Consider the following 15,139-nt stretch of genomic DNA (forward strand, 5'->3'; position numbering starts at 1 on the left):
GTCATCCTTATGGTGCTAAGGGATTTTTAAAGAACCTCTCAATATAGTTGCTGATTTACAATATGTAGAAAGAGTTATCTTGCATATTGAAGCCACTGAATTTGTACCTGATGATACAGAACTAACCTCATTGTTTATCCAGGTACAAGACATAATCAGGAATAGGCTTTGCCCTATGTACATAACACACATCTGATCCCATACAGGTCTGCCAGGTCCTCTAGCACAAGGTAATGAAGAAATCGATCAATTATTGATTAGAAGTGTGTTGCAGGCCTCAGAATTTCATTAAAAAATCACATCAATAGCAAACGTTTAAAGAAAGAGTTTTCTATTTCATGGCAACAAGCTAAGGAGATTATAAAGAGATGCCCTATTTGTTCTTTCTATAATCAAACACCATTGCCTGCAGGGAGTATCCCTAAGGGTATTCAAAGGAATGAAATCTGGCAGATGGATGTGTTCCACTTTATGGAATTTGGTAAATTAAAATATGTACACCACACCATAGACACATATTCAGTTTTCAATGGGCAACTGTCCTGAGCTCAGAAAAGGCTGATTCAGTAATCATGCATTTATTAGAAGTTATGGCCATCATGAGTATATCTGCACAAATAAAGACAGACAATGGTCCAGCATATGTATCTAAAAAAATAAAATGGATTTTTGCTTATTATAATAAAAAAGTGCATTACAGGTATACCAAACAATCCTACAGGTCAGGCATTTATAGAAAGATCAAATTGTACTATAAAGGATATGCTGAACAAACAGAAAGGGACAGAAAATACACCCAGAAATAGATTGCATAATGCTTTATTAACTTTGAATTTTCTTAACGGTAATGAGAAAGGAACAACAGCAGCAGAGAGGCTGAATTGAATCAACCATGATTTTTCAAGGATGTGTTGATCTTACAATGCAAACTAGGAGATGTGCTACATTGGGGAAGGGGTTTCACTCTTGTTTGCACAGGAGAAGAAAAATTATGGATACCATCAAAATTAATAAAGTTTCGCTTTGAAAAGGAGAAACCTATTGAAACAGAAAAATGACAGCTCATCCACAATGGTGACAACCATACAGGTGGTAAGGAAAGCCAAATAGGGTTGGGGCAGGGTCTGCTCTTATCTTTGCAGGAAAATACACATCATCAAAAATTCAAGAGACCCTGGATGTTTGAATGCTGACAGAAGAAAAAATAACTATCCACTAAGGAGCATCTAGAAAACAGAATATGGTTTATGAGTCCAGGTACTGTTTACACTTACATTTACACACATCCATACCCACACACCCACCCACACACCCACACCCACTATATATATTCACCTGGTTTGGAGTTGGACAATGGCTCTGTACTTGTCTAAATCCAAGCCTGTTGTTAAAAGAAATATTCAGGAGCCTTCTGCTATGGAACAGAAGAAAGACTTCAGGAAAAATTTTTACTTTCTCCATGCCTTTTTCGTCTCTATCATATTCTTCATTGAATGTATGTTCATATGAATGATGTTGAAGTTTTCCATGATGAACAATAGATTTTCCTACAGATCCTTTGTCTGCAGTAATCTTTGAAGTTTCCAGGAAGAAGATGGGGCCCCACAGCAACATCTCCACCTAGTTGAGATGACATCTTGATGCTGACGGTGCTAACACAAGACCGCTTTTTTTTTGGGGGTACCAGCTGCTGAAATGATGGTTCACCTTCTCATGACATTCTGGCCAGGACTCCAAATAAAAACTTCGAAAAGAAAAAAAACAACCCTATCTATCAACTGCTCAGAATTGTTTGCAGCTACTAGACAGTAATTTTGAAACTCAACCAGCGCTTTACTTTTGCAGGATCCCATCAAGAGAACATCGCCCCCATGACAGCGGGAAACAATTCTAGAAGATGAAGCCCCCATCCCAAAAATAGTTTTCCATAGGGTTGGGAGCACTGTTTAGGGGTTGTTGATTATTACTTGTACTAGATAGAGGGTTGGGGTGAAAACTATGTTAAGAAAAGGTGGGGGCAGTAATAGTGGGTAATAGAGTGAATACTTGTGAGCTATTATTTATGGATAATTTACGTTGGTATCGTTTTTGTATATTGATACAAGTTCAAATTATATTTGTTACTTTTAAAAAAATATTTATTTATTTATTTATTATGTACACAATATTCTGTCTGTATGCCTGAAGGCCAGAAGAGGGCACCAGACCTCCCTACAGATGGTTGTGTGCGGCGCGCAACTCTGCCAGCAGAGAAGACGACCACAACAGGATTCTTCTTGGAACGTACTTTATTGGAGCGCAGAAGACTGAAGATAAGATGGAGGCGAAAAGACCCCGAGCCCAACCGCGCGGGGAATATATACAGTGCCTGGTCCGCCTATGATGTGTCATTGCTTGATTGGCTCGGCCCACACTGATGCAATTGCGTGAGCAAGACGTGTGAGCAATTGATAGGTGGATTCAAACCACTCTTGGGCCGGTAGCGAGTGTGCACAGAAGTTGTTTACTACTAGGGACACTAGCAAATGGCGGTAACGGGCTTAGTGCCAGACCCTGTGAACATGACAGCTGACAGCGCCGAGGTGCGCAAAGCGCCTGGTGCAAGGAGCGCCGTGGCGCGCTACATCGGAACATGACAGCTGACAGCGCCGTGGTGCGCAGAGCGCCGTGGCATGCTACAGTTGTGAGCCACCATGTAGTTGCTGGGAATTGAACTCAGGACCCCTGGAAGAGCAGGCAATGCTCTTAACCACTGAGCCATCTCTTCAGCCCTTGTTACTTTTTTTTTTACATTATTTGTACACCTATACAAAGTTATTTTGTCAAGTTGTATATATGTATGTTATTATCTCTGTTTATGACGTTTTGTATATTGATACAACTTTTAGGATATATTTTCATATTGCATTATATATTACTTCTACCTCTGATCAAGATACTTATATATTGCTTATATTTTGAGGTCATTGTCCTCATTTGTTGCACATTTGTTTACAGGTTATTTAATATTCTGACATGAACTTTTATTCTTCAAATTATACAGGTATTAATTATTATAGGTCAATAGTTGTTCATGCTTGCTGTACATACAGTCAGATCAATTAGGTTCTTTAGATACATAGAGATTGATTCTGCCTATATAGGTAATCTTCAACCACTTCAAGGATCTGTGGAACATGGTATTTAAATAACTTAGGGTTCTGTTGACATGAGACATGATTGCTTCTGACAGCACCAATCTATTCCCAAGAGAATGTTGAGCACCAAAGACACTCCACTTGGAGCTTGTTTTCTTCTTGGCAAAATTGACCTTTGGGCAAGGAACTTACAATGCTTCAACCACTGACAAGTTGCATGATATCTGGAAATAGATAAGCAGGACTGTCAAATCTTGCGAATACAGGATAAGACGGTGTTGAAAATTTTCCTACCTCTGAAAATGACCTATCAGTTATGCTAGGCCATAGCCAAAGTTGGTTGCTTCAACATTGCAAAATGAGACTTTGGGTGATTGCTCAGGTAGCTAATTCTCTCTGTCATATACTGCTCACTTTGGAAGCTGCTTGATTGCACTTCCTGCCTGCTCAAGTAATATTATCTCCCTCCTCAGGCCTTCAATATGAAGATTAGACAGTCGTAGTTACCGTCCTCTTATGATCTAGCCAAGCCATTTCCAACACAAGACTTAGACTCCTTGGGATAGAATGTTTATTAAAACATTTAGCATATGTTCCTTGCTTAATATTGTTTATGCTGATTGTAATTCTAATCTTACACTTGATATCTGTTCCTAGTGTATATAGTTTTGTATCAGGTTTGGAACTCTCTCACTTAAACAAAAGGGGGAGGTGCTGTGGGAGCTCCTTCCGCTCCTTCAGCCAATAGCCTTTAAGATACCAGCCCACTTACAAAGATACAAAGATACAAAGGGTGTGGTCTCTTTTGCTTTAAAAAGCAGCAGTAGCTCTGCTCTCGCTCTCTGGCTTCCGGTTCCCGCTTCCGGCTGCTAGACTCTGTTCCTGGTGGACTGTGATCTGTAAGCGTCCCCCTTAAATAAATAACCCTTTTATTAATCATAATTCCAAACTGGTATGGGATTGTTTTGTGACTTACGTCTACATTCCAGCTTTTAGAATTCCCTTGGCTTGTGTTTTTTTTTATTTTTTATATTTCAGTTTTCAAGTCCTGAATAGTTTCTTTCATATGTTTGATTTCTTTTTCTTAGTTTTCTTTAAGTGATTTCCTGGTGTCTTCCAATTCTTTGTTTGTTTTTGCCTCAATTTTTTAAAGGAAATTTCTTATTTCATCTTTAAGAATTTCAAACATTCTCCTGAAATTATTTTTTAGATCATTTTCTTCTGCTTCATCCATATTTCATTGTTCAGGTCTTGCTGTTGTAGGGTCTTTGGGTTTTACTGCTGTTGTGTTGCTCTTTGCTGTGTTGCATGTGATCTTACCTTTTCTACTCATCTTTTCCTCTAATAGATGTCGTTGGGACTGTCTGAGATTCTGTTGAATAATCTTCTAGGTGCCAGTGAATCCAAAGCTCAGATTCCTCATGGTGCAGTCAGTGTCACAGTTCTAGTTACCCCATTGGGTACTCCTGTTCCTGGAGGTAGCTCGGTGCTCCTGTGCTCTGCTCCTGCTCCCTTGGAGTTTGCTGTCTCAGGGTTACTTTGGCCTAGGTTACTGGCTTTGACCTTAAATAAATCCTGGTCTGGATCCCCTCCTGCAGAAGGCCCTGGCTTGGAGTTGGACCTGTTCTGATAGAGATCGCTGACTCTGGATCTGGTCACTGGCTCAATCCTGATCCACCAGTGTCCCGGGACTGGGTTGGCTTCTGGGAATGGATTTCTAATATATATTTCTTAACTATACATTACATTTTTAAATGAGCTGTACAAACAGAATAACTTATACAAAAGCAGAAACATATATACACAGTGTAACAAAATCAACCTTAAATTTGTATCAATAACCAAGATTTATACCAATGCAAATTATTTGTCTCTATATCATATCCTCCCTATTTAGTTTTAAGAAATTGACTGTGACTATTAATCACTTATAATCAACCCCCTTTAAATGAATACAAACATTTCTAAGCAATATTTCGGAATTTGGGCTTAGTTTTCTCCAAACTGCTTCCTGCTGTTTATTGGGTGAAGATTTTTAGAGTTCATGGTGGCCTTTGAGGGGGTGTTGGTCCATCAAACCACATCAGTCTGGAAGAATTCCACAGGCTCCCATCTTCTGTGGGAGCAGAAGCAGAGCCTCTTTTCCAAAGTAACATATCCTTAGAGCCAAATTTTGAAGTCAAGATATCTTTATGTTTGTTTAACCTAGCAGCCTCCAGAACAAATATGCCTCTGCAATGAAAAATTCAAAGAAAACACAATAATATGCATAATCCTGATTTTCCGTGGATTTCCCATGTTTACATGGCTTATTTTTCTTTACTCCTTTAATCTATGACTGCCTGTACTCTTTTATTTTACTTTTACTGACTCTTTAAAGACTTTACTTTTTTTTTTTTTTTTTTTTATTTTTCGAGACAGGGTTTTTCCGTAGCTTTTGGTTCCTGTCCTGGAACTAGCTCTTGTAGACCAGACTGGCCTCGAACTCACAGAGATCCGCTTGTCTCTGCCTCCCGAGTGCTGGGATTAAAGGCGTGCGCCACCACCGCCCGGCTTTTACTTCTTTTTATAAACGTCTATACTCTTTTTCCTCTGTCTCCCAAGCCTATGTACATTTTTAAAACACACCTTTGACCTGTTCAGAGTTTTATTTCTGTTTGACTCTGTCTTTATTGTGTTTCTGTAATCATTTTCTGACTGGGAGCGCTTCTTAAAAGGCTAAGCAGCATGTCCAGGACTAATTGGCTCCACCTCATTCAACATGGTGGAGGTACGTTACAACCAGCTCTGCAAGCCACGCTCACTGCCCCAGTTCCAGGGATACAGTGGGTCTATATCACTGTTAAACCACTAGCAGCACGCTGCTCACTGTTGGGGACTGTGGACCCCCAGACCCTGAATTTCCTGTGAACCTCTGCCTGCTGGAGTGAACAACTTGTTTTCCTGTGCCTGCAGCTGCTCTGAGCACGAGACCCTCAGGAGTTCCTGATGGCAGGGGAGTGATTTCTGGTGGGCTTGCAGCTAAGAGTTAAGGCGTGGCTATTTAGTCAATGAGACCCTATATAAGCTGCCTTGGAACACAGTAAAGGGGAATTCTTGGCTTTACCCATGTCCCAGTGTGTGTGTGTATGTGTGTATGTGTGTGTGTTTCAATTTCCAGGCCCTTGCCCGACTCGTGAACTGTCCATAGCATGTAGCGTGTAGAGCAGGAGTTATGTTACAGCTCACAAACCCCATTTAAGTGCAGGACCTTCCAAAAGAGCCAGAGTTGTTTGTGCAACAAGGACGAATCAGGAAGCCTTCTTTAAAAGGAGTCACACCTGCTCACTGCCACCAGACAGGGCCCGCCTGGAGAACACTGCTACTAAGAAACTGTGTTTAACTCTGTTCCTTTGTGTTAGAATTCCTTCCCAACTTCTCTCAGGTTTTATGTAAACATAGTTGCCCCATGTTGGCGTGACATTTTCTATGCAAAAACTGCTCAATCATTTCCTGGTCACCCAGACCATAATAATCACACCGAAAGTATTTTAATTACAATATTGTTTGGCCAATATCTCAGGCATATTTCTAGCTAGCTCTTACATCTTAAATAACCCATTTCTATTCATTTATGTATCACCACAAGGCTGTGACCGACTGGTAAGTGTCCTCCTTTGGCAGACACTCTCCAACTCCACCTACTCTCTCTGTATATCTCTGTTTGGATTTCCTGCCTAGCATTACTCTGCTAAGCCACTGGCTGAAACAGCTTTATTCATTAACCAAATAAAGCATCACATATACAAACGGACATTATATATCAGTTTATAACCATCTTGTAAACCTGCTTTGTTACAAAAGGTTATACAACCAGCTGTTACTGCCTTGTCATAACTACCTTGTTACCCTGTAACCAACCACATCTTTGTTTCTGGAGGGACTATCTTGTTAGATTTACTTTCTGCTCCTTTAACCCTACCTGTTTTGCCTGCCAAGTACCCCGTTTGGAAACCTGCCACCCTATGCACTACAGTCTAAAAGTCTTCTCCTCCACACACCCAGTGCGGACATCTTGAACCTGCATTAAGGGGAGGCGGTCTGTGTACACAAATAAGTATCCTGCATTAAAGCCAGGCTGTGGTAGCACACTTTTAATACAAGCCCTTAAGAAGCCAAGGTAGACAGATTTCTGAGTCTGAGGCCAATCTGCTCTGCAGAGCAAGTGTTAATTCATTTGGCCATGATGATCTGGTTCAGTGACCTTTCTCCTCCCATTTTTGGGATTAACATTTAGAGGCCCCAGTGAGACCAAGACAACAACCCAAATTCAGAAAGCCAGAAACTGGCTCCTTCCCTCTGGGCCTCTGATACTGAGGAGCTGCTGTTCAGAGGGTTGTACTACGGAGTTACTCTGAGGACTGAGACATGCCTTCCTCTTGTCAGGCTGCCTGAGTAACAGCCACATCAAAACCAGGAAAACACAAGCATCTCCCTTCTTTGGGGACCTCTGCTGGCAGGTCGTGGAGGTTTTATTTATGTATTTATTTTGGGTTTTTTTTTTTTTTTTTGAGAGAGTGTTTCTCTGTGCAGTCCTGGCTGTCTTTGAACTTGCTCTGTAGATCAGGCTGGCCTTGAACTCACAGAGATCCTCCTGCCTCTGCCTCGTGAGTGCTGAGATTAAAGGTGTGTGTCATCACTGCCCATCTTGGAAGCTTTTATTTTTTTCTGTGAGATCTGGTTTCTTGCTCTGTGGGATCCTGATCTGGGGGATCGGGGAGGGTATAGCAGGCCTAGCATTTCCTCGTCCAAGGTACCGGGAGATGTTCCACACTCCTCTGGAGTTCAGCCAGAGCCACCACTTCTTTTTCTGACCTCCCTTGGTGACACTGGGGCCTAGAAAATTGGAGCGGCCCAGCATCTAACCATCCATTGGCAGGGTTTCATCACCTTGGCTACACAACAGAGTCAAAGAACCAAAAGGACATTCATGGTACTGGGGTCCAAGCTGAGGATTTGGAGAGGTCATGCAAGTGACATCAGGCATGTCAGGCATTCCAAGAGTGGGGGGAAGTTGGCCTGGCCTACCACTCCCAGGTAAACCCAACACTTAAGAAGCCTGCAGTGAGGGGTTCCTTGCACATGGGTTATGTAGGGAGGCAGCCGAGAATACGTCTCTTTTTTTTTTTTTTTAGACAGGGTTTTTCTGTAGCTTTGGAGCCAGTCTGGAAATCTCTCTGTAGCCCAGGCTGGTCTCAAACTCACAGAGATTTGCCTGCCTCTGCCTCTCGAGCGCACAACCTCCCGGCTATTGTGTGAGATTTTCATCATTTTCTGACACCACCAAGACTGACAATAAAATTTGCTTTGAATCAGAGGGTGAAACTAGCTCCTAACTGACCAAAGCTAACAGAGGTTTTGGAGGAGAAACACACTCTGCCCGTGACTGAGCGTGAAACCAACCAATCCCTGAGCACTAAATCCAGCCAATTTCTGAGTTTGTCCAGGATCAGGGACTGAAATCTGACCAATTCCCACCCTGATAATCGTCACCCTGAAAACACTCTGCCCCTCAGAAGCCCTATGCAAGGCTGTGCCTGTTCAGTAGGCAGCTGCCCTTCCCCACCCTGGGTTGCCCCACTCTCCTGGATTGCTCCCTCCCAATAAATCTCTTGAATGAGGTTTAGGAGAGCTTCTTTTGCCAGAATGGAGTGGGGCAGACAAGTAACACTGCTCCATTTCTGCAGGGAACCACCCTTAGCAAAGAAGAGCTGGGCTGCAGAGAACTGCTCTAACCCTGTGTGTGGGGGGGAGTGGGGTATGGTTCATTCCCCACCAAGACAGAGCTGTAGGTGTGTCCTGGCTCCCGACAGCCAGGGCACCTTTCTCCACAGCTGTAACACTTACACTGAAGACAACTAGAAAGACACAGGAAATGGTGTGCGACTTAGAGAGAGCCTCAGCCTTTTTGGACTGAGGAAGGAGAAAGAGAGGAGGTTGTTGGTTGCTTCTCTGCCTCTTCTCTGATCATTCTGATTCTTACCTGATATCTGACTCCCGAGTTTTTATTGATGTAGTGTGCCCACATGCATCAAACCCCAAACAAGACCACTACAGAGCTGGTATTTGATACAAATGCACTGAAGTTTATGGATTACAAGTTAGCTAACTCTGACCCAGCAGGTGGGGGAGAATGACCCTCAAGCCCTCAGGGTGAGGGTTTTTAAAGGGAAAACCCACAAACAAGGCGGCACAAGCCTTGGTGTTTCAGAATTGGGTAAAAATAAACAACTTTTGAATTTATTGGTTGGGGTACAGGGGAATTTCAAAACAGTGACTGTCAGCAGACAAGAATTTCAAAATAACAGTTAATCAGATACCTACAAGGACATCTGAAGCAAACAGATGTTGTTTGGACACCCTGGTGGGTCACTTTGACCAGGGCAGGCACAGTTTCTTGGGAACATTTATGGACTTTGCTGGACTGCATTCACTCCCCTAGTTAGGTCCTATGTAAAATGGAGAAGTTTGCTCTGCTCCTTCAGATGAAGAGTAATCAGATAAATGCTTTTTCTGGTGCCCCATACTGGGTACCATATGTAGCTGAACATAAACACCAGCTCACAAAAAAATGATATGGAGACTTATTTGGCATCTCTGCCTTCTTCCCAGCATCCTCTCTGCCTGAAATCCCGCATAGGTATAGTCTTTTTCTTTGTTAACTTTATTAATCTTTAGCTATTTTGATCAACTCTAACAATGATATTCTGCAGAGATGTGCTATGTAAGGACTCAGAAAATAAAGTTGCCAGTCTTCCTACGGGTTATATTTAAGATTTTAAGTTTTATTTTGATCCTAAAAAAACTTCAATTCAAGGATTGTAATTTTTAGCTGTGTGATGGCAGCAAACACTTTTAATCCCAGCACTTGAGAGGCAGAGGCAGAAGCAGGAGGATCTCTGTGAGTTTGAGGCCAGCCTGGTCTATAGAGCTAGTTTCAGGTAAGTCAGGGCCACTCAGAGAAACCCTGTCTGAAAATACCAAAGCAAAACAACAACAACAAAAAGACTTGTTTGGTTTATTTTTCCTCCGAGACAGGGTTCTATCCTGGAACTCACTGTGTAGACCAGGCTGGGCTCAACCTCACAGAGATCCACCTGCTTCTGCCTCCCGAGTGCTGGGATTAAAGGTGTGCACCACCACCATCTGGCAACTTATAGTATTTTTCTTCTTATTTATTTATTTATTTATTTATTTATTTATTTATTTATTTAATTTTGAGACACGGGTTCTCTGTAGCTTTGGAGTCTGTCCTGGAACTAGCTCTTGTAGACCAGGCTGGTCTCGAACTCACAGAGATCCACCTGCCTCTGCCTCCCAAGTGCTGGGATTAAAGGCATGTGCCATCACCACCTGGCCTTATAGTATTTTTAATGCTAAGCTTAATTGGAATAAAATTCCCAGTCTTATAAAAGCGACCAGCTTGCTGTGAAAGGTTAAAGATGATTAAGATGCACACATTGATAGTCACTGTATAAATGATCAAATTCTTTCAAAGTGTAACTCCTTTCTGAGGGGTAGGAAGACAAGCTTTATTTAGCCTGCTACAGATGTTTTCGAGGTCAAACCTAGAAGTAACTAAAAACAAAGTTTATTTAAAATCAGGCACACTTAATAGATGGCCCACAAAAGTTTTCAAAGATCACAATGTTTAGTGGGAAAAGCCCCACTGTGACAGAGGCTCCTAACAGTGACCCTGTGGTCTCCAAAGAACACAGGTAGGTACAATGACTCTACCTGGAGTGTAGTGACACTGGCCACTGGGCAGAACTGCCCTATGCCTCGCCTGTCTCCAGGGACCTGTTGGGTCATCCCCGAGAGGTCAGTCCCCAAGTCTGGCAGCGAAAGGCCCATGCTGTCCTGTAGGACCGCTGAAGATGCATAACCATTGTCCCCAAGGAAGGCACAGAGACCACCGGAGCCTAGTGCGACCATCTCAGGACTGGGTACGTGTGACATATTAACTGAAGCTTAGGCCATTTGGATTATTTCCTGCTGTTATTATTTTTCTTACATCTTTGGTGTCGCTGACGCCAGCACTAGTGTCTGAGTTCAGCAGCAGCAGCTCCCTGGTTAAAACACTCCACACAGAAAACCAGACCTGGCCTTTCTCAGTCTATCAGGTCACCTTATAAAAAAAGGTAAACTCTCACACAGGATCTTATACTAACAGGCTTCATTCATGCTAAGGGGTAAACAAAACAGGTCTCAGGTGTGACTTCTGCTGTTTGATGGAACCGGCTTTGCAATGGCTGTTCTCAGTAATCAACCATTTAGATCTGTCTGCTGGCAAATAACTTGAGACGAGAGAGTTACATAAGTTATACAGGTCTAAAAATAATTTAAGATGCTAGGCAGTGGTGGCACACGATTTTAATCCCAGCACTTGGGAGGCAGAGGCAGGTGGATCTCTGTGAGTTTGAGCCTGGTCTACAGAGCAAGTTCTAGGACAGTCTCCAAAGCTACACAGAGAAACTCTGTCTCGAAAAACCAAAACAATAATAAAATAAGTAAATAAATAAAATTTAAAAAAATAAAAATGGAAAGAGTTAGTGTTAGTATAAAAAAGGGGGTGGGGCTGGAGAGACGGCTCAGAGGTTAAGAGCACTGGCTGCCCTTCCAGGGGTCCTGAGTTCAATTCCCAGTACCCATATGGTGGCTCACAACCACCTATAATGAGATCTGGCGCCTTCTTCTGGCCTGCAGGCATACATGCATCCAGAACACTGTACATACTAAATAAAATTTTATTTAAAAAATAATTTTAGCTATAAACATCTGATGATATAAAATATAAATAAAGTATGATGCTCTAAAAATGATTTTAGGTATATAAATATAAGTTACTCTATGCCATTATTATGCTAAGATTTCAAAAATTTAAACTTGGCATCACAATCCCTGACTTCAAACTCTACTACAAAGCTACAGTACTGAAAACAGCCTGGTATTAGCATAAGAACAGACAGGAGGACCAATGGAACCAAATAGAAGACCCGGATATCAGTCCACACAACTTCCAACACCTGATCTTTGACAAAGAAGCAAAAAATATCAAATGGAAAAAAGAAAGCATATTTAACAAGTGGTGCTGGCATAATTGGATTTCAACATGCAGAAGAATGAAAATAGACCCATATCTATCACATGCACAGGACTCAAGTCCAAATGGATCTACATAAAGCTAGTCACACTGAACCTTTTAGAAGAGAAAGTGGGAAGTACACTCGAATGCATTGGCACTGGAGACCACTTCCTAAATAGAACCCCAGCAGCACAGACTCTGAGAGAAACAATTACTAAATGGGACCTCCTGAAACTGAAAAGCTTCTGTAAAGCAAGGGCACGGTCAACAAGACAAAACGACAGCCTACAGAATGGGAAAAGTAAGCCATCTTACAAACCACAATCCTAGAGAACTTAGACAACAATGAGGTCCCTAAGAGAGACTTACATAGATCTAATCTACTTGGGAAGTAGAAAAAGACAAGATCTCCTGAGTAAACTGGGAGCGTGGGGACCTTGGGACAGGGTTGAAGAGGGGAGGGGAGAAGCAGGGAGGGGAGCAAAATGTAGAGCTCAATAAATATCAATAAAAAAATGAAACACACATACACACACACACAAAAAAAAAAACCTAAAAAAATTCAAACTTAGCTGGGTGATGGTGGCACAGGCACTCAGGAAGCGGAGGCAGGAGGATCAGGAGGATGGGGCGAGGCCAGCCTGGTAGTGAGCTCCAGGTTCCCAGTGCGGTTCTTGTAAGCTGGTGACGCTAACACTGCTATCAGTCACAAGCTCACAATTTTAAATTTCCTCTGGTTGACTCCTACACATAGACTTAGAGTTACTTCTCTTCGTGCTAAAATGTCTCTGTCCCATCTATAGCCAGCCCTCTGGATAGAAGAAAAAGCATTCATACTTTTGAATCCAAATCATAGGTTTTGCTATGACCCCAGGGTGTAAGTCTCCTCCGGCTATGTTACAGACACCTGCTAGATATTTTGAATTTCAACACAAAGTACAAACAATGGTAGCGTATATTTCAGGGCGTAGAGAGTCTTCAGATGTGGGCCCACCCCTCACAGGTTGAAGGGGCTTCCCTGCCTTCTGCCTACTCCTGAGCGGGAATCTTCAAATGTGAGCGTTCCCTAGCTTTAACTTCTATCCCTGCAGAGTTCCCCTCGCTGGCAGACACAATACTGACCTCAGCTGTGGACTCCAAACTGCTCCAAAGGTGATCTACGTCATGCCAGCCCCCGGGGGTCCTACAGAACCCCAAAGTCCTGGCCTTGCTGAGAGCAGACATGAACCAGTCCAGCTGATGTGGTCGGTCCCTGTTTCTTCAGCAGGATTGGTAACCTATGCTTCTGATGAATGCCCATTGCCCTACTGCCATCCTGGCATTCAGCCTCCCTGGACCCTGACAACAGCTTCCTCATATCAATGGAAGTGGCTACAAAAGAGGCCCTGTCACCCTTGTCCTCAACCAAGGGTTTCCCTGATGAAACAGTCAAAATGGCTACATATAGAGTCCATAGTAAGTCCAAGATGATGTGGCCTTAAAACGCTTGTTTTGTCTATTAACCACACAGGTGTAATTTATGGGTGAGTAATTACAAATGTTGTGACCCCCCAATAAAGAATGCTAAGACCTGCCGGGCGGTGATGACGCACACCTTTAATCCCAGCACTTGGGAGGCAGAAGCAAGTGGATCTCTGAGTTTGAGGCCAGCCTGGTGTACAGAACGAGTTCCAGGAGAGGCTCCAAAGCTACAGAGAAACCCTGTCTCAAAATAAATAAATAAATAAATAAATAAATAAATAAATAAATAAATAAATAAATAAAAAATAAATAAATACAATCACAACAAAAGAATGCTAAGAGCCTATTAAAGATTCGACAGGGGCACCAAGGGAGACGTGAAGAACCAGCCTGCCTCTTTTTTGGGCTTAAAATTCATTTTGTGGTAAAGGGGAAGTAGGCTCATTCCTGTTTGTAATTAAACCTGTTTCTCAAGGATCTGGGCTATGCCCCAGCTGTACCCTTAGCTTCAAATGGTTCTGGGCTGCCTGCTGCAGGAATAATGGCAACTATGTCTTTGTTTCAAAAGTTGTTGATAACCATCTTGCGACTTTACCTGTTTCAAAAGCTATGACTACCTTGTTACCTTGCAACCACATCTTTGTTTCCGTGCTGTTCTGTTTCTGTAACCCTGCCTGTTTCCCCTACTTAGAGACCCCACCCCTGCAGCCAGTGCTGACCTCTGCCTTCAGGAATAAAAATCTTGTTTTAATTATTGTTTGCTTTAACTAATTTGGCCATGATGATGTAGGTCAGTGGTCTTTCTCCTCCCATCTTTGGGATTAGCAACAGTTAAATGAGCAATCGTGTGGGTGCTGAGAACTGAACCCAGGTCCTCTGGAATTGTAACCAGTGCTCTTAACCACTGAACCATCCCTCCAGTGACTGGAAAGCTGCTAATTAGCAGCCAAATTAGTGGCGCTGGCCTGTGACCCCAGCCCTGGGGGGCTGAGGCTGGAGATGGCGCCTTGGGAGACCTACACATTGTGTTTCTCTGCGGAGACCCAAGTGAGCGCATGCGCCAGGCCAAGAGGCTCTTTGGCGGCCTCTCTGCTGCCATCGCGTGGCCACATCTGGAACCACATCCCCTGGCTGCTTTGAGGGAGCAAGAAACCCGACAACCTTGAAGAAACCCAGACCCCCCAGGGGTCCCGGAGACAGCGGCTGCTGGTTCGTTTGCTCAGCAAATACTTATCGAGTGCTTTTCATATGAAATGAGAGTATGCGAGGGGGGCATGCGTTACCAACGCACCCTCAAATGAGCATCCAGTCTCTGGTCCCTGGCATCCTTAGGCAGGTTGCTTTGTCACTCTGAGCCCGCTCTTTCCTCTGCAGAACAAACTGTATCAACGCCTGCTGGAGGGACTCAGCCAAAGAA

The sequence above is a fragment of the Chionomys nivalis genome, chromosome 20, assembly GCF_950005125.1.
Source record: "Chionomys nivalis chromosome 20, mChiNiv1.1, whole genome shotgun sequence".
Taxonomy (NCBI): Eukaryota; Metazoa; Chordata; class Mammalia; order Rodentia; family Cricetidae; genus Chionomys; species Chionomys nivalis.